Genomic DNA, 25,249 nt, shown 5'->3' with positions numbered 1-25,249 from the left:
GAGTGTGAGTCACAGTAGCCACAAAATAATCTCTGGTGGGAAAATATGAAGAAAGAGAGAAATACAGGAGAGATGATTTAAATGCATTTGTGTTTTTTTTGGTTTTTTGGTTTTTTTGTAAATGAATATTGTCTTAGTCCATTTGGTTTGCTATTACAAAATACCACAACCATATAGCTTAGAAGAAATAGAAACTTACGTCTCACAGCTGGGGAGGCTGAAAGTCCAAAGTCAAACCTCCAACGTGGTTGTGTACTGGCAGAGGCACTTCCTGGTTCAGAGCCACTACCTTTTCGTTGCATCTTTACATGTTAGAAAAGGAAAGACACTCTATAGAGTCTCCGTCTTAAGAACATTAATCCCATTCATTAGGGTTCCACCCCTCTCATGACTAAAAGGCCCCATCTTCTCATGTCATCATTTTTGGGGTTTAGGGCATCAACATATGAATTTGGGGGCAACACAAACATTCACAGCATAGCAGATACCAGGTAACATCTGGAAAATATGGGTTATGAACATGTGGACATCAGCTATACTTTTTTTGCACTTTTGAAATATTTCATAATTAAACTTTTCTAAAGAAATTCAGTTTACATTGCTCCCATGTGAATTATTCCAACTCAGCAGTGGCCACAGGACTGGAAAAGGTCAGTTTTCATTCCAATCCCAAAGAAAGTCAATGCCAAAGAATGCTCAAACTACCACACAGTTGCGCTCACCTCACATGCTAGTAAAGTAATGCTCAAAATTCTCCAAGCCAGGCTTCAGCAATACGTGAACCGTGAACTTCCAGATGTTCAAGCTGGATTTAGAAAAGGCAGAAGAACCAGAGATCAAATTGCCAACATCTGCTGGATCATCAAAAAAGCAAGAGAGTTCCAGAAAAACATCTATTTCTGCTTTATTGACTATGTCAAAGCCTTTGACTGTGTGGACCACAAGAAACTGTGGAAAATTCTGAAAGAGATGTGAATACCAGACCACCTGACCAGCCTCTTGAGAAATCTGTATGCAGGTCAGGAGGCAACAGTTGGAACTGGACATGGAACAACAGACTGGTTCCAACTAGGAAAAGGAATATGTCAAGGTTGTATATTGTCACCCTGCTTATTCAACTTCTATGCAGAGTACAGCATGAGAAATGCTGGGCTGGAAGAAACACAAGCCGGAATGAAGATTGCTGGGAGAAATATCAATAACCTCAGATATGCAGATGACACCACCCTTATGGCAGAAAGTGAAGAGGAGCTAAAAAGCCTCTTGATGAAAGTGAAAGGGGAGAGTGAAAAAGTTGGCTTAAAGCTCAACATTCAGAAAACAAAGATCATGGCATCTGGTCCCATCACTTCATGGGGAAACGGTGGAAACAGTGTCAGACTTTATTTTGGGGGGCTCCAAAATCACTGCAGATGGTGACTCCAGCCATGAAATTAAAAGACGCTTACTCCTTAGAAGGAAAGTTATGACCAACCTAGATAGCATATTCAAAAGCAGAGACATTACTTTACCAACAAAGATCCATCTAGTCAAGGCTATGGTTTTTCCAGTGGTCATGTATGGATGTGAGAGTCGGACTGTGAAGAAAGCTGAGCACCGAAGAATTGATGCTTTTGGACTGTGGTGTTGAGAAGACTCCTGAGAGTCCCTTGGACTGCAAGGAGATCCAACCAGTCCATTCTGAAGGAGATCAGCCCTGGGGTTTCTTTGGAAGGAATGATGCTGAAGCTGAAATTCCAGTACTTTGGCCACCTCATGCAAAGAGTTGACTCATTGGAAAAGACTCTGATGCTGGGAGGGATTGGGGGCAGAAGGAGAAGGGGACGACAGAGGATGAGATGGCTGGATGGCATCACTGACTTGATGGACGTGAGTCTGAGTGAACTCCAGGAGTTGGTGATGGACAGGGAGGCCTAGCATGCTGCAATTCATGGGGTCGCAGAGGAGGACACGACTGAGCGACTGAACTGAACTGAATAAGAGATAATTTATTTCAAATTGCTTGGACCTACCATAGATAAGAGCTGCTCATATCAACCGTTTTTCAAACAGTTTATGATTTAAAAGAGAAAAATTTTAAATCTCACTAGTATACAACAATCATCATTAATGTGTATACCTCTCACCAGGTGCTTCCCTGATAGCTCAGTTGGTAAAGAATCCACCTGCAATGCAGGAGACCCCGATTAGATTCCTGGGTTGGGAAGATCCCCTGGAGAAGGGATAGGCTACCCACTTCAGTATTCTTGGGCTTCCTTTGTGGCTCAGCTGGTAAAGGATTTGTCTGCAATGCGGGAGACCTGGGTTCTATCCCTAGGTTGGGAAGACCCCCTGGAGAAGGGAATGGCTACCCACTCCAGTATTCTCACCTGGAGAATTCCATGGACTGCATAGTCCATGGATTTGGAAAGAGTTGTACATGAATGAGTGACTCTCACTTCACTTCTCGCCAAGTACAGATTAACTGGGAGATAACGACAGTCCTGGGTGTTGTGAAGTTCACTGCTTTGTGTTCACTGTGAATGGCTGAAACTGTTCTCTAAGTCGTGGGGTAACGGTTCTAGTTCCACATTACTTTCTACTAGTAGTGCCCTTAGGCATTTGTGACTGCTGTGTTTTTATTACACTCTGGTCAATTCAGAGAGATTTAGAGTGATAAAGACATCTCTATCAGATTTATATTTAAATTATCTTCTTTTTCAAACACCTCATCATAGTGTATGTACCTAACACTAGGCTTAGACAGCAGTACATTTCAGGGTAAGATAAAAATGTAAAGATGAACCAGGGCCTAAAATTATTTTTGAAGTCCTCTTGCATAGCATTTTTAAGTAGGCTACAGAACAACAAGCAGCTGTATACATTCCTTGTACATCTGTAAACCTTCTTGTTTTGTTTAAATCCTTAAGCATCTCTGGCTTTATGTGCATACACAGATATTCAATTCAGTCTTGAATAAGCTGTAAGTCTAAATGCATCTTGGTAGGATATGTATTGATTTCATATTACAGGAATTTAACATGACAGTATAAAAATGACACAAATTTAGTGTTGTAGCTAAACTTAACTCTCATTAAAATCACTACAAATAATAGTAAGATAATTAGAACCAATTTATGCTACTTTCCAATGCATCTATTTGACAAGTATGTTTACAAATATACAAAGTATTTTGATACTATTATCACAAGCAAGGGCTAATGTAACAGACTCAAAGCCAAGTTAAGATAGAGAATTAGGCTTGGAGTGGCTTGAGCTAGTTCAGGTTTCTGCTTCCATTTTCATATTTTAATATTTATAGAAGTGGTATCTTATTAGTTCTCAGGCAAGCAAACTTTATACCTATCTCAAAGAAAACAAAAATGATCAGAACAGCTTATGTCCCCAAATTGCTTCTGCTCTTCTTACTTTGCAATCTCTTATTCCATTATTTAGTACACAAGCAAGATGAATTTCTCACAAATGTTTCATTCTTACTAATATGGAAAATCAAAAAATTTAATTATAATCCTTTAATAGCATAGGACATTAGCATTTTAATCTGTATAAATTGGTAATGCAATGTAATAAAGAATTATCAAGTTGAAATAAATACCTTCAGTAATCAGGTTTCACACAAATTGCTTGCTGAGGTATAGTGCTTAAATCAGAATGATTTTTTCTGTTGAATGTATTCCCAATTCTGAATCAAGATGACTTTATTTGTAAGATGGAAAGTACTCAATTAAACTATCACCTATTGTATGCAGCAGATTCCAGCACAGCAAGAATATGCCTACAAAGAAAAATGAGATAAATATCCATTATCTAGAATCCTAAAATTAATTGAAAATTACCAGATCTGTTTCTATTTTCTATAGACCTAGCTTTTCTGTCCTCCATCTTTCCAAAATGCAGAGTGATAAAGTACTCCCAAAACATGCTTGCAAGCAATCTATTTATATCTAGGAAATTGATTCAAACATTAATTTTTAAAGTATTTTATGATAGAAAAACTAGACTCAACTTTAAACATTATAAGGTTGGGCATCTCATTGGGCGGTGTCTCACTTCAGCAACTCAGGGTAATAAATCAGAAATTAATCAATTATCGGTGAAGTTTTATATTGACTTCCTGTTATGTATCTCTCACTGAGGGAAACAGGAAGATAAAGAAAAGTCGTCAGACAGCCTCTCTGCTCTAAACACAACATTGCCACAAAAGTGAACTTTCTATTTCATTCAAAGACTTTCCAGAAAGACAAAATCATCTGAACAAGTAGAGAGAATATATTTGACATGCAATAAAGTCATGTTTTAATTATTTCTCTCAGCAACACTGTGTGCATCTATGCAACGTTATTATTACTATTGACCTGATAAGTAGACTGCCAGATATTTCTCCAGCAAAGATGAGTTAGTTATTCAGGCCCAGCAGAGAATTTCTATTTGGATTCTGCCACCACAGTATGTGCTAAGTTGCTTCAGTCATGTCTGACTGTTTGATACCCATGGACTGCAGTCCACCAGGCTCTTCTGTCCATGGGATTCTCCAGGCAAGAATACTGGAGTGGGTTGTCATGCCCTCCTCCAGGGGATCTTCTGGACCCAGGGATCAAACCCAAGTCTCTTATGTGTCCTGCATTGGCAGGAGGGTTCTTTCCACTAGCACCACCTGAGGAAGCCTGCAACCATAGTAAGCCATGTACAAGTCCCGTGGGAAGGAAGGGGAATATTTTTACAGAGAGGAAAAGCAGCTGGGAGGACTATAGCAAATGGAGTCCCTGGCTTTTTATTGGCTGAGCTGTTGCCAGGAAAGAAGCTAAGTCTTTCCTCTTCCTATTATACTCTGCTATCTTCACAGGATATAGGAGCTCCCCCAACTCTATTTAATTGAGGTTTCTATTCAATAATATTTTTTACGTTGCTCATGGTCCTCAAATCTACTTTTTCTAAAACTTCTTTTGGGTGACTGGTACATAATTTTTTTTTACCGCAACCTTGTAACTCAAATAATCGTTGAGTTAGTCAAATAGAAAGTGACATATATTAATATTATGCTATTACACTGCTTTAGGCACTTTGCAAGTATTATTCCATTTAATTTTCACAACAATCATGTAAATTAAATTTTAATATCTCTTTTAACAAAATACTTAGAGAAGCAAGTCTCAGGATTCTTATGGCTGCTAAGTGTCAGATCTAGAATTCAAAGACAAATGTCTTAACTTCAATATTCATTTTCTTATTCTTTCATGTTATTTTGAAAGACTAAAGCTATAATTTATAAGAAGAATGATGTGATCTTTAATTTTTAAAAATGTACATGAAAGTGAAAGTGAGAGCGAAGTTGCTCAGTCATGTCCGACTCTTTGTGACCCCATGGACTGTATCCCACCAGGCTCCTCCATCCATGGGGTTCTCCAGGCAAGAGTACTGGAGTGGGGTGCCATTTCCTTCTCCAGGGGATCTTCCCGACCCAGGGATCGAACGTGGGTCTCCCGCATTCCAGGCAGATGCTTTAACCTCTGACCCACCAGGGAATTAATAATTAATTTCCAGTGACCACTTACTATAAGTCAGGTAGCCATCTGAAAACTTTGGAAGAAAACTTTTGGATTTATGTGATCTTTGTGAAGACCTTGTAGGCACTACAATTGCCATGACGGTAAATATCAAAAACTAATACAGAGGACCAGTAAATTGCCCAGGGTCCCAGAATTAGTAAGGAATACTCCAGATTTACAAGCTGTTTGAGTAAGGAACCCAAACTGTTAGCTACAAGATGAAACTGAGATCAGGCATGACATTACAAAATGATCCTGCCTTTGATTCACTGTTTTCCTATTCATGTATTACATATTTACAAGACACTATGCCATATGTTGGGCTGACAAAAAGAGCCAAAATATGTTCAAAGAGTTTATATGATATTGAAGAACAAAATACAATTACAATGTTCTCTGATAGACACATACAGAGATTAATTACAGAAGAGCATGTAATCCATGAGGGATAGAGAAATATGAGCTGAGTATTATTTACAAATATATATTTTTTCATAGCATTTTCTCTTCATAAAATTAGTGCATTTTATATACTTATCATACTTGATTACCTTTGCTCCAAATTCCTCTGATTTAATAATATTTTTAAGAGGAAAATTTCTTCTGCAATATTACTTCTGTCCAAATTAAATGACAAGCCTAACTAAATTATTATCCTGATTTCATACTCCCATTAAAAAAACAACAAAAAATTTTTAACCCCTCTGAACAATGGGATATTTGGCATAGAATATGTTGGATGAGAAGAAGCTATCGGTTCATTCTTCTCTAGAGGATACTCTTGATATATTTGGAATTAAGAATTCCAATATATTTGGACATTTCAGTTCACAGAGTACCTAGCTAAACTGTTCTCTGTGCTACTGTTGCAGTAATTGAAACATTGGGCTTTATTTGAGCACTGACCCTGGTGTCTTGGTATAAGGATGGGTCAGACTGAAAAGCCTAGGACATAACAATTTAAACTTCTTGAAATGTCAAATCTAATCCTTGAGGAGAATGGTATAGGGTAGAAAATAGTTCATTGGTTATAAAATTTAAACTGAACTAGCTAAAATCTTGAATAAATTTCTTTAGTGTTTAGCAGAACTTTCTGAAAGGCAATAAATAAGACTGGCCAAAACACACTGGGTCAGTCCGATTCACCTGAGACAGGTAAAATGTGAACAAGCCCCATTCCTGTCAGTCTTACCTGGAGTGAACCACAACTATTAACTCTCATGTCTGTGCATGTTTACTAAGTTGAATCCAACTCTCTGTGACTCTATGGACTGTAGATCTCCAGGTTCCTCTGTCCATGGGATTTCCTGAGCAAGAATACTGGAGTGAGTTGCCGTTTTCTTCTCCAGGGGATCTTCCTGACATAGGGATAGAACCCGAGTCTCCTTCACTGGCAGGTGGATTCTTTACCACTGAGCCACCTGGGAACCCCACTAACTCTTATACCTGCTTTCAAATCTGCTATCATCATATAATAACCCTTATAAGGTTTTTCACATACTTGTTATCATTCCATTTGCATCTCATTTTTATTTTGCTGCATATATAACTTATCTCCAAAAATCAAATCCAACCTTTCAGTTAAATAGTTATTGGGACACAGAATAATGTTTCACCATGAGTTAAAACATCAGCTTGTTGCTGGCACACCAATAAATCACTTTATCATTCTCCCACACTGCTAAGATGGGTAAGGCTTAAAGAGAGAACTTTGTAAGACTATAAAGAGAGAGCGGTTTCCTCTTCTACGAGAATTTACCATTTTGGTGGTGTTCACTCAAACTCTGGCACTTCAGGTTGCTGTTGTTGTTCAGTTGCTAAGTTGTGTCTGATTCTTTGGGACCCCATGGACTGCAGCACACCAGGCTTCCCTGTCCTTCACTATCTCCCCAAGTTTGCTCAAACTCGTTTCCATTGAAAAGAATGCCATCCAACCATCTCATCCTCTGTCACTCCCTTCTCCTCCGGCCCTCATTCTTTCCCAACATCATGGTCTTTTCCAATGAATCAGCTCTTCGTATAAGCTGACAAAAATATTGGAGCTTCAGCTTCAGCAGCACTCCTTCCAGTGAATATTCAGTGTTGATTTCCTCTAGATTGGACTAATTTGATCTCCTTGCTGTCCAAGGGACTCTCAGGAGTCTTCTCCAGCATGACAGTTCTAAAGCATCAAGTATTTGGCATTCAGCCTTTTTATGGTCCATCTCTCACATCTGTAAACGACTACTGGAAAAATCATAGCTTTGACTATATGGACATCTGTCAACAAAGTGATGTCTCTACTTTTCAATGTGCTGTCTAGGTTTGTCATAGCTTTCCTTCCAAGAAGCAAGCATCTTTTAATTTCATGGCTGCAGTCACTGTCCACACTGATTTTGGAGTCCAAGAAAATAAAATCTGTCACTGCTTCCACTTTTTCCTCTTCTATTTGCCATGAAGCGATGAGACTGGATGCCATGGTCTTAGTTTTTTGAAAGTTCAGTTTTAAGCCAGCTTTTTCAATCTTTACTTTCACCCTCATCAAGAGGCTCTTTAGTTCCTCTCCAATTTCTGCCATTAGGGTGGTATCATCTGCATATCTGAGGTTGTTGATATTTCTCCTGGCAATCTTAATTCCAGTTTAAGATTCATCCAGCCTGGCATTTTGCATGATGTACTCTGCATGTAAATTAAATAAGCAGGGTGATAGTACACAGCCTTGATATACTCTTTTCGCAATTCTGAACCAGTCCATTTTTCCATGTGTGGCTCTAATTGTTACTTCCTGACTTGCCTATAACTTTCTCAGGAGACAGTTAAGGTGGCCTGGTATTCCCATCTCTTTAGAATTTTTCACAGTTTGTTGTGATCTGTATAGTCCATGGTGTCGCAAAGAGTCAGACACAACTGAGCAACTTTCACTTCACTTTCATACAGTCAAAGTCTTTAGCATAGTCAATGAAGCAGAAGTAGATGTTTTTCTGGAACTCCCTTGCTTTCTTCATGATCAATAAATGCTAGCAATTTGGTCTTTGGTTCCTCTACCTTTTCTAAACCCAGCTTGTACATCTGGAAGTTCTTGGTTCATTTATTGCTGAAGCCTAGCTTGAACGATTTTGATCATTATCTTGCTAGCTTGTGAAATGAGCGCAATTGTATGGTAGTTTGAACAATTTTTTGCATTGTCTTTCTTGGAGTTGGAATGAAAACTGACCTTTTCCGGTCTTGTGGTCACTGCTGAGTTTTCCAAATTTGCTGCCGTATTGAATGCAGCACTTTTAACAGCATCATTGTTTAGGATTTTAAATAGTTCATCTGAAATTCCATCACCCCCACTAGCTATGTTCATAATAATGCTTCTCAAGGCCCACTTGACTTCACACTCAAGGATGTCTGGCTCTAGGTGACTGACCACATCATCATGGATATCCTGGTCACGAAGACCTTTTTTATATAGTTCTGTGTATTCTTGCCACCTCTTCTTAATCTCTTCTGCTTCTGTTAGATCATTACTGTTTCTGTCCCTTATTCTGCCCATCTTTGCCTGGAATGTTCTCTTGGTACCTCCAGTTTTCTTGAAGAGATCTCTAGTCTCTCCCATTTTATTGTTTTCGTCTATTTCTTTGCATTTTTCACTAAAGAAGGCTTCCTTATCTCTCCTTGCTCTTCTCTGAAACCCTGCATTCATTTGGGTATATCTTTCCCTTTCTCCTTTGCCTTTTGCTTCACTTTAGGATCCTCAGGAGAAATAGTCAAATTCTCTTTCAATTATAAGATGTTAAAAAAGCTCTGATCTTTTTAATGTGTTTGTTCCCCTTAAAAATTAATCACATGGAACTTTAGGATGTTCATTATCCAGTTTATAATCAATTTTTTTTAGGTAAATCAGCTCACGAATGAGAGAAAAAAACACACATATGCAACTTAGTTCAAGCAACTCTAATCAAGTCATGCATACCAGCTATTAACTTTAAATATGTTTAGTACTTTTACTTTTCTCTCATTCTGACTTGTAGACACATGAACATTAGATGATCCGTATCTAGTTTTTCTAGAGAATTCTTCTAGAAAAAGGTGAAGCTCATCAAAATTTACAAATCATTTGAAATTTTTATTTTTCTGTTAGCACTGAGAAGATTGCAAAATTTGACCAATACTTTTTACCCTGACCTATAGTACTTTGTTTTTCCTTCAAATTCAGTTCAGTTCAGTTCAGTCATTCAGTCCTGTCTGACTGTTTGCAACCCCGTGGACTGCAGCACACCACACCTCCCTGTCCATCACCAATTCCCAAAGCTTGCTCAAACTCATGTCCATCGAGTCAGTGGTGCCATCCAACCATCCCATCCTCTGTCGTCCCCTTCTCCTCCCACCTTCAATCTTTCCCAGGATCAGGGTCTTTACCAGTAAGTCAGTTCTTCACACCAGGTGGCCAAAGTATTAGAGTTTCAGCTTCAGCATCAGTCTTTCCAATGAATATTCAGGACTGATTTCCTTTAGGATTGACTGGTTGGATCACCTTGTTGTCCAAGGAATTCTCAGGAGTCTTCTCCAACACCACAGTTCAAAAGCATCAGTTCTTCAGTGCTCAGCTTTCTTTATAGTCCAACTCTCACATGCCTACACGACTACTGGAAAAACTATAGCTTTGACTAGATGGACATTTGTTGGCAAAGTAATGTCTCTGCTTTTTATTATGCTGTCTAGGTTGGTGTAGCTTTTCTTCCATGGAGCAAACATCTTTTAATTTCATGGCTGCAGTCACCATCTGCAGTGATTTTGGGGTCCCCCAAAATAAAGTCTGTCACTGTTTCCATTGTTTCCCCATCTATTTGCTATTTGAAGTGATGGGACCGGATGCCATGATCTTAGTTTTTTGAATGCTGAGTTTTAAGCCAACTTTTTCACTCTCCTCTTTCACCTTCATCAAGAGGCTCTTCAGTTTCTTTCTGCTTTCTGCCATAAGGGTGGTGTCATCTGCATATCTGAGGTTATTGATATTTCTCCCAGCAATCTTGATTCTAGCTTATGCTTCATCCAGTGGGTCATTTCACATGATGTGCTCTGCATATAAGTTAAATAAGCAGGGTGACAATATACAGCTTTGACATACTCCTTTCCTCATTTGGAACCAGTCCATTGTTTCATATACAGTTCTAATTGTTGTTCTTGACCTGCATACAGATTTTCCTTTGTATTAGAAAACCTGAATAAGAAAATATTATTCTTTCTACTTCAGAGTTTAAATTGGAACTTAGAAAGGGGACTGCATGAATAGGCCATTTATTCTAACTGGAGTACATCACCATCAACTCTATTATGTATTCAAATTAAGGCTGCACTCCTTAGGAGTTAGCTTTCAAGATGACGGGAAAGGAAGACCCTGAGCTCACCTCCTCTCATGGGCTCACCAAAACCATAACTATTTACAGAAAAAGTATTGACGGAAAAAATAAAAACCTGCCATAAAAGATCTTCCACAACTGAAGATATAAAGAAGGAACCACAACAAGATGGAGAGAAGGAAAGAAATCTCAGTATGTTAAGACCTATATCATCAGGTGGATAAACCCCAATCAGAATAAGTACAATTACAGAGGTTCTCCCCAAAGAGTGAAAGGTCTGAGCCCTACATCAGGTGCCCTGCTCCCAGAAGATGAACACTCAGAACATTTGATTATGAAGGTTAGGAGGGCTTATTTCTGGGAGACACGGAGGACTGTACAAAATAGGGATGCCACTGTTAAGGAGAGCACACTGAAAGCTCTCACACCCAAGGCAGAAGTAGTCATTTGAAAGGAGCCTAGCTCAGACCTACTTGTTGATCTTGGAGAGTCTCCCAGACTGACAGGAAGAAACTGGAGCTCACCCTGGGAACACAGCTGCCCCTGGACATGGTTCCACTCACCAGAGGGTATAGGATCTGGCCCCATATACCAGGCCTGAGACCCCCAGCATCCTTCAGACAGAGACACTGGGACCCAGTTCCATCTACCAGTGGGCAAGGAACAGCTCCAGAATTCCTGGGCCCCAATCCTGCCCAGCAGAAAGCCTGCTCTAGCCTTTGGACCAGCCTCATCTACCAATGAGTGGATAGGAGCCGTAGGACAATCACAGACCCGCAGCCTGCAGAACCCTACCCACCAGTAGGCTAGCACCAGTACTTGGATTATTTGATACTGTCCCCCACCAACAGGGCAACATCAGCTCTGAGATACATTGGACCCCTCATCCAACCACCCCAAATCTATCCCCACTTAATCACTGGGCCAACCCAAGCACTGGGACACCCAGGACACCACAGTCATCTGTGTCAGAAACCTGTCTCGCACACCAGTGATCTGATACAAACTCTGGGATGCCTGGATCCTGCAGCCAGACCTGGTTCTGCCCCACAGTGGGCCAGAAATATCCCCAGGAACTTTCTTCACCACCAGTGCATTGGCCCCAGCCTGAGGATCTTCTGGATCCTGACTCCACCCACCAGTGAGCCAGCAATAGCCCAGGCCCCACTAGGGTTTCCACAGCCAGGCACCTTGTGATACTGCCCTAGAAACAGTGGCCAGCAACCTCCATACAAGGCAGGGCCTAGCAACCAAATGGCTGGGAATCAGACAAGTCCACCAGATTGCCCACAGAAGTCTGCCCACCACAACAGGACACATGCAGCCCACATAGGGGGCAATCCCTAAAAAACACAGCTTGGAGACACCATCTATATTCAACATAATATTGGAAGTCCTAACCACAACAATCACATAAGAATTAAGAGGAATACAAATTGGAAAGGAAGAAGTAAAACTGTCATTGTTTGCAGATGACAAGATAGAAAATTTTTGATGTATAGAAAATTCTAAAGATGTCACCATGAAACTAGTAGAGTTCATTAGTGAATCCAGTAAAGTTTCAGTATACAAAATTAATGTACAGGTCTATACATTAAAAACAAATTATCAGAGAGTGAAAGTATAGAAATAATCCCAATTATTCACATCCAAAGTATGCTTAGAAATAAATCTATCTAAGGAAGTAAAAAAGGCTGTACTTGGAAAGCTGTAAGACATTGATAAGAGAAACTGTAGACACATATAGTTAAATGGACAGACATACTGTGTTCATGGATTGGAAGAATCATTATTGTTAAACGGGAAGGGAGGAGGGAGGGCAGTTCAGGATGGGGAGCACGTGTATACCTGTGGTGGATTCATGTTGATGTATGGCAAAACCAATACAATATTGTAAAGTAGTTAACCTCCAATTAAAATAAATAAATTTATATTTTAAAAATTTGCCATAGAACCCAAGGTAATCTACAGATTCAATGTACACTCTATCAAAATACCTATGGAATTTTTCACAGAGCCAAAACAAATTATTTTGAAATTTGTATGGAAACACAAAACCCCACAAATCACCTGAAACAGCCTTGAAAAAGAGGAACAGAGCTCTCTAGCTCCCTGGCGTCAGACGGTACTACAAAGCTACAGAAAACAAAGCAACATGGTACTGGCACAAATACAGACACATAGACCAATGGAGTAGAATAGAGAGCCCAGAAATAAAGCCACTCACTTACGGGCAATTCATCAACAACAAAGGAGGCAAGAATATACAGAGGAGAAAAGACTGTCCCTTCAATAAGTGCTGCTGGGGAAACTGGACAGCTACAGGTAAAGGAATGAAATTAGAACATTTTTCACACCACATGCAAGAATAAACTCAAAACAGGTTAAAGACCTAATTGTAAGACCAGAAACCGTAAAAGTCCTAAAGGAAAACACAGGCAAAACATCCTTTGATAAAAATCATAGCAATATTCTTTGGGATCTGCCTCCCAAGGCAAAGGAAACAAAAGCAAAAATAAACAGGACCTAATTAAACTTAAAAGCTTTTGCACAGCAAAGAAAGCAATTGACAAAACAAAAAGACAAACCTACAGAATGGGGGAAACTATCTGCAAATGATATGAGCAATAATGGGGCTAATATCCAAAAAGAATATATATTACAACTCAGTACCAAGAAAAAGACCTAATTTTAAAAATGGGCAGAAGACCTGAATAAACGTTTTTCCAAAGAAGACATACCGATGATTGAAAGCCAACAGGCACTAATTATTGGTGATAGTGGTTTAGTTGCAGTCGTGTCTGACTCTTCTTTGACCCCATGAACTGTAGCCCACCAGGCTCCTCTGTCCATAGGATTTCCCAGGCAATACTCCACTCCAAAATGGGTTGCCATTTCCTTCTCCAGGGGATCCTCCCAACTCAGGCATCAAACCCATGTTGCCTACATGGCAGGTGGATTCTTTACCTGGGCTAACTGGGGAGTCCCATGAGAAAGGCAAATCAAAATCACAAAGAGATAATACCTCACACCTGTCACAATGGCTATCATCAAAAAGAACACACATAACAAATCTTAGTGTGGATGTGGAGAAAAGGGAACCCTTGAACGCTGTTGGTGGGAGTGTAACTTGGTGCAGCCACTGTGGAAGACAATAGGGAGGGTCCTCAGAAAACTAAAAGTAGAACTACTATGTTATCCAGTAATTCCACTTCTAGCCATATATCCAAATAAAATGAAAGCACTAATTCAAAAAGCTCCATGTACCCCAATGTCCATAGCAGCATTATTTACAATATACAAGTATACTGTATATGTATTATATTGTCATATGTATACGTGTGTGTGTGTACAGTGAAATACTATTTATTCATAAAGAGGAATGAAAGTTTGCCATTTGCAATGATATGAATGGACCTGGAGGTCCATTATGCTTAGTGGAATAAGTCAGAAAGAGAAAGACAAATACTATCTATTAGAACTTACTTGTAGAATCTAAAAAATAAAGCAAACTAATGAATATTACAAAAAAGAAACAGACTCAGAGAGATAAGAAACAGATACAGAGAGTAAACTAGTGGTGATCAGTGGGGAGAAGGAACTGGAGAGGGAAAAAATAGAGATAGGAGATTAAGAGGTAAAATTACTATGTATAAAATAAGTAGGATACAAGTAGGGATATAGCCAGTATTTTATAATAACTATAACTGGAGGGTACTCTATAAAAATTTTGAATCACTGTGTTGTACTAATATACTATATATCAACTGTACCTCAGTTTTTGAAAGAGACAAATATTTCTCTGGGGGAAAAGACGGCTGTACTCTCTAAGTTACATATGCTTCCTCCCTTCAACTACCTTAGTGATAATTGAGACAATATAGATTAAAATCCTATTATGTTTAAATGAACAACTGATTATCCTATAATACATGTAGGCTACAAAAATTATTTAGTAAACTATTATTGAAAAGACATGTGAGGTTGGCAGTTATGGTCTAAGCAAAGAAAGCTCCCAAAGGAAACTAAGTGTTTGCTTTATATAGCCCTTAAATTTGCTTATTATTTCATTTTAAAATACACTTTTTTGGCTATGAAAAAAATGCATGATTATAACATGAAAGTTAGACAGCACAGAAGTGGGTAAAGGTTACAATATAATTCAGCCACTCCCAGACTGCCTGTGGTAAAAACCAGAGAAGGGAGAAGGTCCATGCCTAGGGAAGCCTCTGTACACTATTCAAGATGACGAAGAGAAAGTCAGTATGAGTCGTGTGGAAGGGAGGTGCAGGTATGTGAAGTGACTTTTCACTGTGAAATAATCGGTGCTTTGAGACTTTTGAGAAGACCATTAAGTTTCAGTTAAACCTTGTGTCCAAATCACCTATTATTTGGAAAGATACACATGAGTTTTAAAGTTCTTTATGCTTAACTGAACACTATGATCACTCCCCTCCAACGCTGAAGGGAGATGACCTGTGTGGAATTCAAGCCAGAGAAGTTGGCAAAGAGAAGCATATTTTGCATCCACAGCATATGTCTGTGATTTGGCTTATATAGTATTTTCTTTGTGAGGAGCATGGGGGCAAGTAAATCTCCTTCAGCTAGTAGATGGATTACGACAAATTTAGGAGTGATTCTAAATTGTCAGTACATAAGAGCAATGAGCTCTGAGCACTTCTCAGAAATGCACCTTGACCCTTCATATCATACCTGGGACTCTGCCTCACTCTTTAAGAATCGTCTCTTGAGGACTTTCCTTCCTCTGGCTACTCTTCCTCTCATGTGTAGGCAGGATAAATGGCAGCAATTCCAAGCACTTTTTTGAATGCTTTCTTTGTTGAAACCATAGTGATGCAAATTTTTGTAGTCTGTGAATCCTATTGAAATATGTAGAAATATTGTCTTAATAATACTGGGGACTATCAAATAGAGAAATCATAAAGTTGAGTCATTGTGCCAACAAAGCTTGTGTGCCCATCACATAATCCAGTGCATCCTTTACATTCCCTGATGAGTCAGAGGCATTATTACTCATTAAAAAAAGAAAATGCATGGTTCATGAAGCTTGTCTTTCTTATGAACTCTCCTCTCTGAATACAATATTCTGAAGATGCTGTAACAGAGTGCCAGCTGATAAATGCATGACCAGTCCATTAGGTGCAATCTAAGGCCTAGGAGTTGGAGATGTACTTAATTATAATTATTTCATTGTTGGGAAGTGTGGCCTGAGTATTTATAGCTTTAAGATGTTTTGTCACTCTCTAGAAAGAAACTGTGTTGATAGTAGTGATACACAATAGACACTTCGAGGAGGATGTCAAGATACAGAAATCCTTGATCTCAGGAGGCCAGCTCAAATCCCCTAAGCTCGGCTCTTCCGACTCCTATCTGATGTAGAAGACTGCTGTGTGCTCAGAACAGGGTCACAATTCAATCCCAGTGCTTTTAGCTGCATTAATTCATTTAGTAATTAAGGGTACTTTAATGTCTATCATATTAAAATAAGCCTACATATATGAATTTTAATATGTTTCTTAAAAATCCAAAAATACACAACAGAGTGTATCCATTGCTTTCTCAAGTCAGGCACCACAGGAAAACTGGGCTACCCCATGCTTTTAGAAAGTATGTTTTATTTTCTACGCATAATTTTCTATATCATGCTTTAGTTACAAACATTTATTCCACAGAATTAATTTGTCACATTGTTAAAAACAAACTTTTCAAGAAAAACAAAGCCTATCATTTTCAAAAGAGAAAAACAGGGAGCCTAATGAATACAAATTCATTTCTGAGCACAATTGCTCACAAAATGAAGGAAATTTCACAAAGTATGCCCTAGAATTCATCATTTTAAGGTGCCCAGGTTGGTTTACATATTAATCCACTTCCCCAGCATCTCCTTTTGTGACCTGCCAGGCTTCAGTTATGCACAATGGCATAGAGACAGTCTGCTGAAAGGTCTATTCTTTCAAAATGTCACTCCTCACTATGGAATATATTTTATTAAGGGTAATGGGAAACGTGCAGGTCTGGTAGTGAATTTGCTTTTCTTTCCTGAGATGAAATTTGAACACAGACTTAAAAGGGAAGTTTGTCATTAAATTCTAACAGCAGTGTGGGCTGGGGCCGGGTGTCAGCCTCATCTCCAGAGGACTCCAGCCTAAATTCTTAAGGAATTTGTCCATCACATCCAAGGATGGCTACTGTCTGAGGCTGAGAAGCACATGGCCAACATGAAGCATTGCATTAGAAAAAAGAGAATTAACAGGTTAAGGAGGAAAATCTTCAGGTCACTATAATAGCAAAACTGTTTTTAAGCAACAGAAGTGATGCATGAACACGACTCATATTGTATGCTTTCACAGAGATATGCAGGTCAAATCATTTGATTGAAAGCATGATGACAATCAAGAGTCAATGCCTTCAATGACATAACTGCCTAAAAGGTGAGGGTTATTCCTCCTCAACATCAGACTTATATGACAATTCCTCTTATCTTAGTAAAAGCCTTTAATGGGTGGTTTTTGTGAGCTCCTGTTGCCTCTATGGAATGACATGATTTCCAGGACATAAAGGTTTGGAATCCTACATAACTGGGCTAGATTCCTAACTTAGTACTAACAGTGCCAGCTTCATGGGAGGGTAAGCTTATAAAATTTTACGAACTTGAGTCTTCTTTTTATGAATGCTTCCTCTGGAGGCAAGGGTTAGAAGAGGCTCCCATGTTCAGGTTTTAATGTGTTGCAGTGGTTGTCTTGAAGTTCTTTATAAATTTATTCTGAATTTGTGGTTTGTTAAGCAAAGTCGGGGGTGGGAGAGCAATAGCACCCTGCCTCTCTCGGTATTCTGCCTTCCTGGGACGGGCTCTCAGCTACCTGCTGCCTCTCTCCCGGTACCCAAGCCATACTCCAGACTTACCCTCCCGTCTCTGCCACGATAGTGCTGTATTGTGCCCCTGGCAGGGCCTGGGCAGGGGAGGATGAGGATAGGCATGCAAGCTCAGGGCAGCAAGTTACAGGGAGGGGCTCCAGGCACCTGTTAAAGAGTTTATATGTATCACATGTGTAACCTCGTACCCAAGCAAGGATACATCCAACAGAGAATAAAAAACAATGACAACTTGAGACAGAAACTATATAAGAAAAGGAAAAGATTTTTCCCTACTTTTTGAAAAAGGGGCCTACATTTTCATTTTTCACTTGGCCCAGAAATTATATGGCTAGCCATGACTATCAGAATGATCGCAGGCAAAGCATGTAATATTTATAAACCTGTTTCCCCATCAAGAAAATGTAATGATAACATCACCTATAATACAGAGATGTAATAGGATTGAATATATTTTAAATTTATATAAAAGGCTTGACATAGAATCTGGTGCACTGTTAGGGATTAATAACATTAGGTATTCATTTCAAAAGTTACAAAACAAACAAAAACTTGCTTTGAGTTCACATAATTTTTTGGACAATATAGTAAGTTCAAGACAAACTTGTAATTCAAGATATCTCAGAAAATACAGCGTCGATGTTAAAAATGTTTTGGCACACAATTTCTTAAAGTTCTCAAAGTTCTTAAATCATATAAAATAAAAATGGATTTTTTTCAGGCTTGTTGAATACCTTTGAACAATACCTCCTTCATTTAAAAAAAGAAATCAATTTATAAATTAGAAATATTAGGAAAAGGAACCTATTAAGAAACAATTACTAGAACATCAGTCTACTGTGGCTGGGACCACATGGAAAGAACATATGATACAAAGCCTGAGAATTAGGGTTTCTAGCCTCAAAGGATGGCAGTGCAGCCCTCCATGACAACGAGCACCTCATTTTCCACTTTTAGAGTACTCTCAAGGAAAATGTTCCATCCTAATCTCTAAAAACAATTTGCATAGAGGAAACGGACAGTGAAGAAAAGAGTTAAGAAAATGAATAAGAATAATTTGCTAATTTCCTATGTTGGAAAGCAAAGTGTCCACTTTGTATAAATTTGGGGGCAAAGTTTTAATGTGTTACATGTGAGTATACCCCTGTTACATGTGAGTATACCACCTACAAAATTCCAGAAGTCACTTTGTACCCTATTTTATCCTGAGAGTCATTTTTTATCAAGAAACAAACAACAACAACAAACCCTTGCCTCTCCATGAAACACATTAAACTCCTCAGAGACATTCAGTATGGACCAGACCCTTAGGCAGGGCATCATCCAGCAATAGAATCATGGCAACTTTCTGGTTCATGGAGCTCCTGGCCCTCCTTGCCTCTTGGCCAATGATCCTTTAAGGACACTCTATAGGCAACTACAGTGACCAAACCCATGAGAAGGAAAGCTAGGACTCCTTTTTGGATTTATGGTTACTATTGCTAGACTATAATAGCCAGAAGATGAAATCACCTGTTAAATAATGCCCACTTTCTACATAAAACTCATAAAAAGAGATTGTTGTTCACCTACAATGTGATAAAGGCAAGAAAAATATAACAGAAAAGGCATGCCATAAAACACATATGGAAAACAGAAGAATGACTCTAATATTCAGAAATCATTTTCCCCAAGGTAAAACTAATATCCTGTTGGAATTTAATGTCTCCCAGTTCAGTGTTTTCAAACATTCTATTTTTAACCTCTGTTATACTTTTTTGTTCTGCCTACTAATTTATAAGCATATGTCTTCTCTTGAGATTTTTAAACTGTTGAAAGATAAATATCATTTCTAACTGATCATTGTATCTCCCATTGTATCTGCTTGTAGTTTGATATTTGATACATGAACAGTGTAGATCAATTCTCGAATACTTGAACTGATAATCCGTAAGCAAAAACCTTTCATTATTAACAATATTAAAAATAGCCCCCACCTTGTTATTTATTATAATTAGAGTTTTCTTACAGTTTAATTTTATTCAAACTTTAATATCCATTAGTCCATTTTCCTGAATTCAATTTACTTTTTAGAAGAGACAGCATGGTATAGAACATTTAGTCTCAAAGTATGGTCCTCAGATGAGCAAGCATGAGCATCAACCAGGTATGACTAGTTAGGAATGGAAATTCCTGCATCCCAGCCCGGATCTACTGGACCACAAGCTATGGATTTAGGTTCAGAAATCTATGTCTTAACAAGCCCTCCATGTAATCCTCATGAACACAAAAGTTTAAGGACGACTCATGTAGAATAAGAAATTATGGTGAAGTGACTTGAGTTTTAGTCACACTCCATACCTGGTTTTATAAATTTGTACAAATTATTGTGCCTCTTTAAGTATCCATTTCCTTCTCTGCAAAATTAAGGATAATAATTTTTCTTCCGTGGGCTTTCCATAAAGACTATATATGATAATATTTGCTAGGAACCTGACACATAATAAGCACTCAATAAATGTTGTGTGTGTGTGTGTGTGTGTGTGTGTGTGTGTGTGTGTTAGTCGCTCAGTCGTGTCTGACTCTTTGTGACCCCATGGCCTGTAGCCCACCAGGCTCCTCAGTCCATGGGATTCTCTAGGCAAGAATACTGGAGTTGGTTGCCATTTCTTTCTCCAAGGCATCTTCCTGACCCAGGGATCGAACCCGGGTCTCCTGCACTGCAGACAGACATCTGAGCTACAATAAATGTTAGTCATTGCCAAAAGATGATTCATTCTGAAAGGTCTAGCTTACAGCCCTTCACAAACATCTAATCTACTTCTTCATATATTCTATGACTTTTCAGCAGCTAATATATCATTCTGAGTTGAGGATCATAATCATCTTTCATATTTGGAAAAAGTGTTCCTGATACAATTAGCTTTTCGGAACTAAAGAATCTGTTAGTCTGTGTAAGTACTAACCAAATACTCCTTTTCACAGCATATCAGAGATAAGCCCTAGACTTTGTATAAGGCACACATTAGGCACTGAAAGTGGACAAACCATTTCCAGAGAAATCCAGGCAGTGGTAAGCAAAAAGGAGAACTGAATGCGCTGGATGAGGAATACCTGGGCTTTGTCAGCAAGAGCAACAGGAAAAATTACACTAAATCTTCCCCTTCTAATTGGCTCCTCTGTTAGAAAATAAATCTCTTGTGCACAGCTATATATGTCAGTTGACTGACAGGAGAAAAGGTTAAAAAAAAAAAAAAAGGAATTGTTTTGGAAAGGGCCACTTCCTTGGCAGGCTCACCAGGCTATTATACTGTTACGGAGCTGAACTTTCCCCAAGGCATTAATTACCAGAAATGACCACCTGGAGGCTGGGCGGCCCCTTTGTTCTGTGTCTCCGGTTGCACAGCTCTGTGATGAAAACCCTCACCATCTGTGATAACCACCACCAGCAGCAAGGTAATGAGATCAAATCATTCCCCTTGCACTTTAGCCTGTCTGCATGAGACAAAGGCTCAGCAAAGAGAATACGTCATTCAACTCAATTTAGACTTCTGGAGTTGAGACTTTCGTTTGCCTCAATAAAATAAATGTTTAAATTTAAAGGCATTTGCAGAAGCAAAAGCAATGAAACATCACCTTATTAGTTTCTACCATAATGCTAGGTTTTTGCTAGTACATTCATTCCTAATAAAAGCAAGAAAAATTCAAACCACAAGTATTACCTATTACCATTTAAAAGCTATATTCTGGTCCATGTGTCCAGTAATTTTATACACATAAGTTCTACTTTGGGGATGTTTATAATATTTATCTTTGAGTCTGTGAATAATATTGCAATTATGTTGAACTTAAATTATAGTTTTACATTTGCTAAGTGGAAGATACTGTCTGCACTGAATGACTTTTTAAAGACTTTCCTAATGAGCAGGGTGTTCAATATGTTGCGAGCCATAAGCACCACATGTATCAAAATGTTAGCTATTAAAATAGGCTTCCTTAATTAAAAGGAATTAAATTATCTTTAAAGGAGCCGTTTGACTTTACCAAATAAACACATTCCAATGATACAGGGGAGGAAACAGGCTCATTGCAGGTGTTAAAAAAGTGACTGGAGAGGAGATCAATTAAAGTTTCTGATTTTCTTTCTCCTCCTCCCTGCATCAGCTGATTTATTTGCTAAGTTGACAGCAACACAGATGCCTCATCTTTGTGTTGACCCTGGCTTATGCTCAAGGCCTAAATTTGCCTTTGGATTTTTGACTCCACAATCAGCCCAGGTTACTCCATCATCTCAAACTTGCACATCACCATTCCATATCTTAGACTATAAATATTTTAAACATGAGTCAATCGTACTATGTGTTTTAACAACTATGCACATTAACATACACATATGCCAAGGGAAAGACTTAGCAAAAGAAAAAGAAATTCATTTTTTGAGGTATAATATTGCATCACATGGTTACACTGTCATTTCTTTAAGTTTTTTATAGTATTAATGCTCCCCCCTTTGTTTGCTATTGTAAAAAGCACAATGTTATAGTAAAGAAATCAGTATAGCAGAGAAATTGAAAGTATGAATCTTTTAATTAAAAAAATGGAGCAGGCACTATTAACAATAATGAAGTGAAAGTCACTCAGTCGTGTCCAACTCTGTGATCCCATGGACTGTAGCTCACTGGGCTTCTCTGTCCATGGGGATTCTCCTGGCAAGAATACTGGAGTGGTTTGCCATGCCCTCCTCCAGCAGATCTTCCCAACCCAGGGATGAAACCCAGGTCTCCTGCATTGCAGGTGGATTCCTTACCATCTGAGCCACCAGGGGAGCCTATTAACATAGAAGGTATGTTAGATGATATTTCTGAATTAATGCTAAATGTTCTAACTGCAAAGATGTTTGTGCGCTTAGTCACTCATTCTTTGCAACCTCATGGAGCTAAAGCCCTCCAGGCCCTACTGTCATGGAATTTTCCGGGCAAGAATACTGGAGTTGGTCACCATTTCCTACTCCAGGAGCTCTTCCCAGCTCAGGGACTGAACCCACATCTCCTGCATCTCCTGCATCTCCTGCATCTCCTGCACTGGCAGATGGATTCTTTACCACTGAGCCTCCTGGGAAGTCCAGCTGCAAAGATGTCAAGTCCTTAAGCAGAAGAATGTTCTTATTCCTTGTGATACATGCTGAAAGAAATATTTGGGGTGATATATATATATATATATATATAGAGAGAGAGAGAGAGAGAGAGAGAAAGAGAACAAATATTGCAAAAATTTAACAATTAGTAAATTTGATTGACAGTGAATTCACTATACTCTGCTCTCAACATTTCGACAGACTTAAAATTTTCCAAATGGGAAGTAAACTATAGACCTTGAATTTTTATAGTTAGATTTTAACCTCAGCTTCACTATTTATTTGTTGTGTAATCATTGGTAAAATGACCTCACCCATTGATGTTTTTACAGTATTGGATAATCTGTGTCAGCAAAGTGAGTGAAGTGTCTAACACTTTGCAACCCCAGGGACTGTAGCCCACTAAGCTCCTCTGTCCATGGAATTCTCCAGGCAAGAATACTGGAGTGGGTTGCCATTTCCTCCTCCAGGGGATCTTCTCGACCCAGGGATGGAAGCTGTATCTCCTGCAGCTCCTGCATTGGTAGGTGGATTCTTTACCATGAGCCACCAGGGAGGGAAGACATATTAAGATAGCAAACAATTAATGCAATCAGTTATTCACCATCCTTAATTTTAAAAAGTAAAAATTTTTGGTGCTGAAAGAATCTACCTGCCAATGCAGGAGATGCAGATTTGATCCCTGGGTCAGGAAGATCCCCTGGAGAAGGAAATGGCAACCCACACCAGTATTCTTGCCTGGAGAGTCCCATGGATACAGGAGCCTGGTGGGCTACAGTCCATGGAGTCACAAAGAGTTGGACATAACTGAGCACACAATATGTCTTAATTATAATCAGAGTCAAATGAATATTTTCAAATCTTACTGCCCTCCCTAAATTTGAGAAACAATGCTGACATTCACTAGAAGTGCTTAAAAATAAGAGCATGAAAAGAGGATTGTTGTCAAATCTTGAATATCCTGAATTTAACAATTTCTGAGTGCTGTGGATTGTACCTTTTCCCTTGATTTTCCTGTTTCTGATTATTCTTCTTAGAAATAAATATTAATTATAGTCATTAGTAAAAGAAAAAGATCCTCAATTTTCTCAAAGCAATTTTTTTAAAGTATAGCAAAATAGGCAGCTTGAAAAGAGTGACTACAGTGAACACTGGTGAAGGTGGTGAAGGTTATCGGTTCCACTGATTGTAAGTAAACTGTAAACCCAAAGAAATTCTGTTTCTCAGGCTGTTGGCAAATTATATCTCACACAAACCTACCTCATGTTAATCACAAATTTGTAGTCCTATCCGTATATTTCTTATACTTGACATGCACAGAGCAAGCTTAATCACTCAGAGCATAGTCCTCAAGCGTAGGAGGCAATGAAAAATGAACTCTGTATTTAAAGAAAAAAGAAACAGAGGAAGCCTTCCAAAAACTATGTAATCAAAATATTTCAGATAGACTATTACATTTTTATAACATGTCAAGTTATTTCATCTGTAGTTCAAAGCACTGGGACATAAAAAAAGGATTCACATTTTGAAGGCAAATAAAGTCATAAAACACCAAAAGTTTTGGCCTTTATCTAAGATTTTCATTTCAGCTCAGACACTCTTGTTTTGCCAAAAAAAAAATTTAGCTGAAATTTTGTCTGTTAAGGAAGAATGCTGGAGTAAAATCAATTAATTAATAAGTAAAAGTCTTTAACTTTAATTAACTGTGATCAGTTTCAGAGATAATTCATGAAGGTTTCTGTGGAACTACCTCTACTGGTTCAAGTACAGTGAGTCTTGATGTAGTATATAAAAGTCTACACTAGGAGCACAACTTTTATTATCCATCTAATAAAGAAATTCTCATTAGATGAACAATGGTCTCTTCATCTTTGACAGAATGACCTACACCAATCAAATATGGCTTTTCTAATTTGAGACTGCAGACATCCCCATGTTTCCCCCAACGCATCTTTCGATTCAACCCAGTGAAGATTATTAACTGCCCAAGTCATGTATGTTTACCTGGGTTCACCAAAATCTGTTTTTCTCATTTCTTCTTTCATTGAGGTTTTGAGTGTACCAGGTCTTCCAAGTTTCTGTCATATTCTCTATGCTTGTATGTGTGTATATGTGCATCATATTAGCTATACCCTTGACTTCTAGCCAGAGGTTTCCAAAGTGGCGCTAGTGGTAAAGACCTCACCTTGTCGGTGCAGGAGAGATTAAGAGATGTGATTTCAATCCCCGAGTCAGGAAAGATCTGCTGGAGGAAGGCATGGCAACCCACTCCAGTATTCTTGCCTGGAGAATCCCAAGAACAGAGGAGCCTGCAAGCTAGGGTCCATAGGGTCACAAAGTCAGATAACACTGAAATGACAAAGAACACATGC

This window comes from Capra hircus, chromosome 2, assembly GCF_001704415.2.
Source record: "Capra hircus breed San Clemente chromosome 2, ASM170441v1, whole genome shotgun sequence".
Lineage (NCBI taxonomy): Eukaryota > Metazoa > Chordata > Mammalia > Artiodactyla > Bovidae > Capra > Capra hircus.
This window is presented reverse-complemented; position numbering follows the sequence as displayed.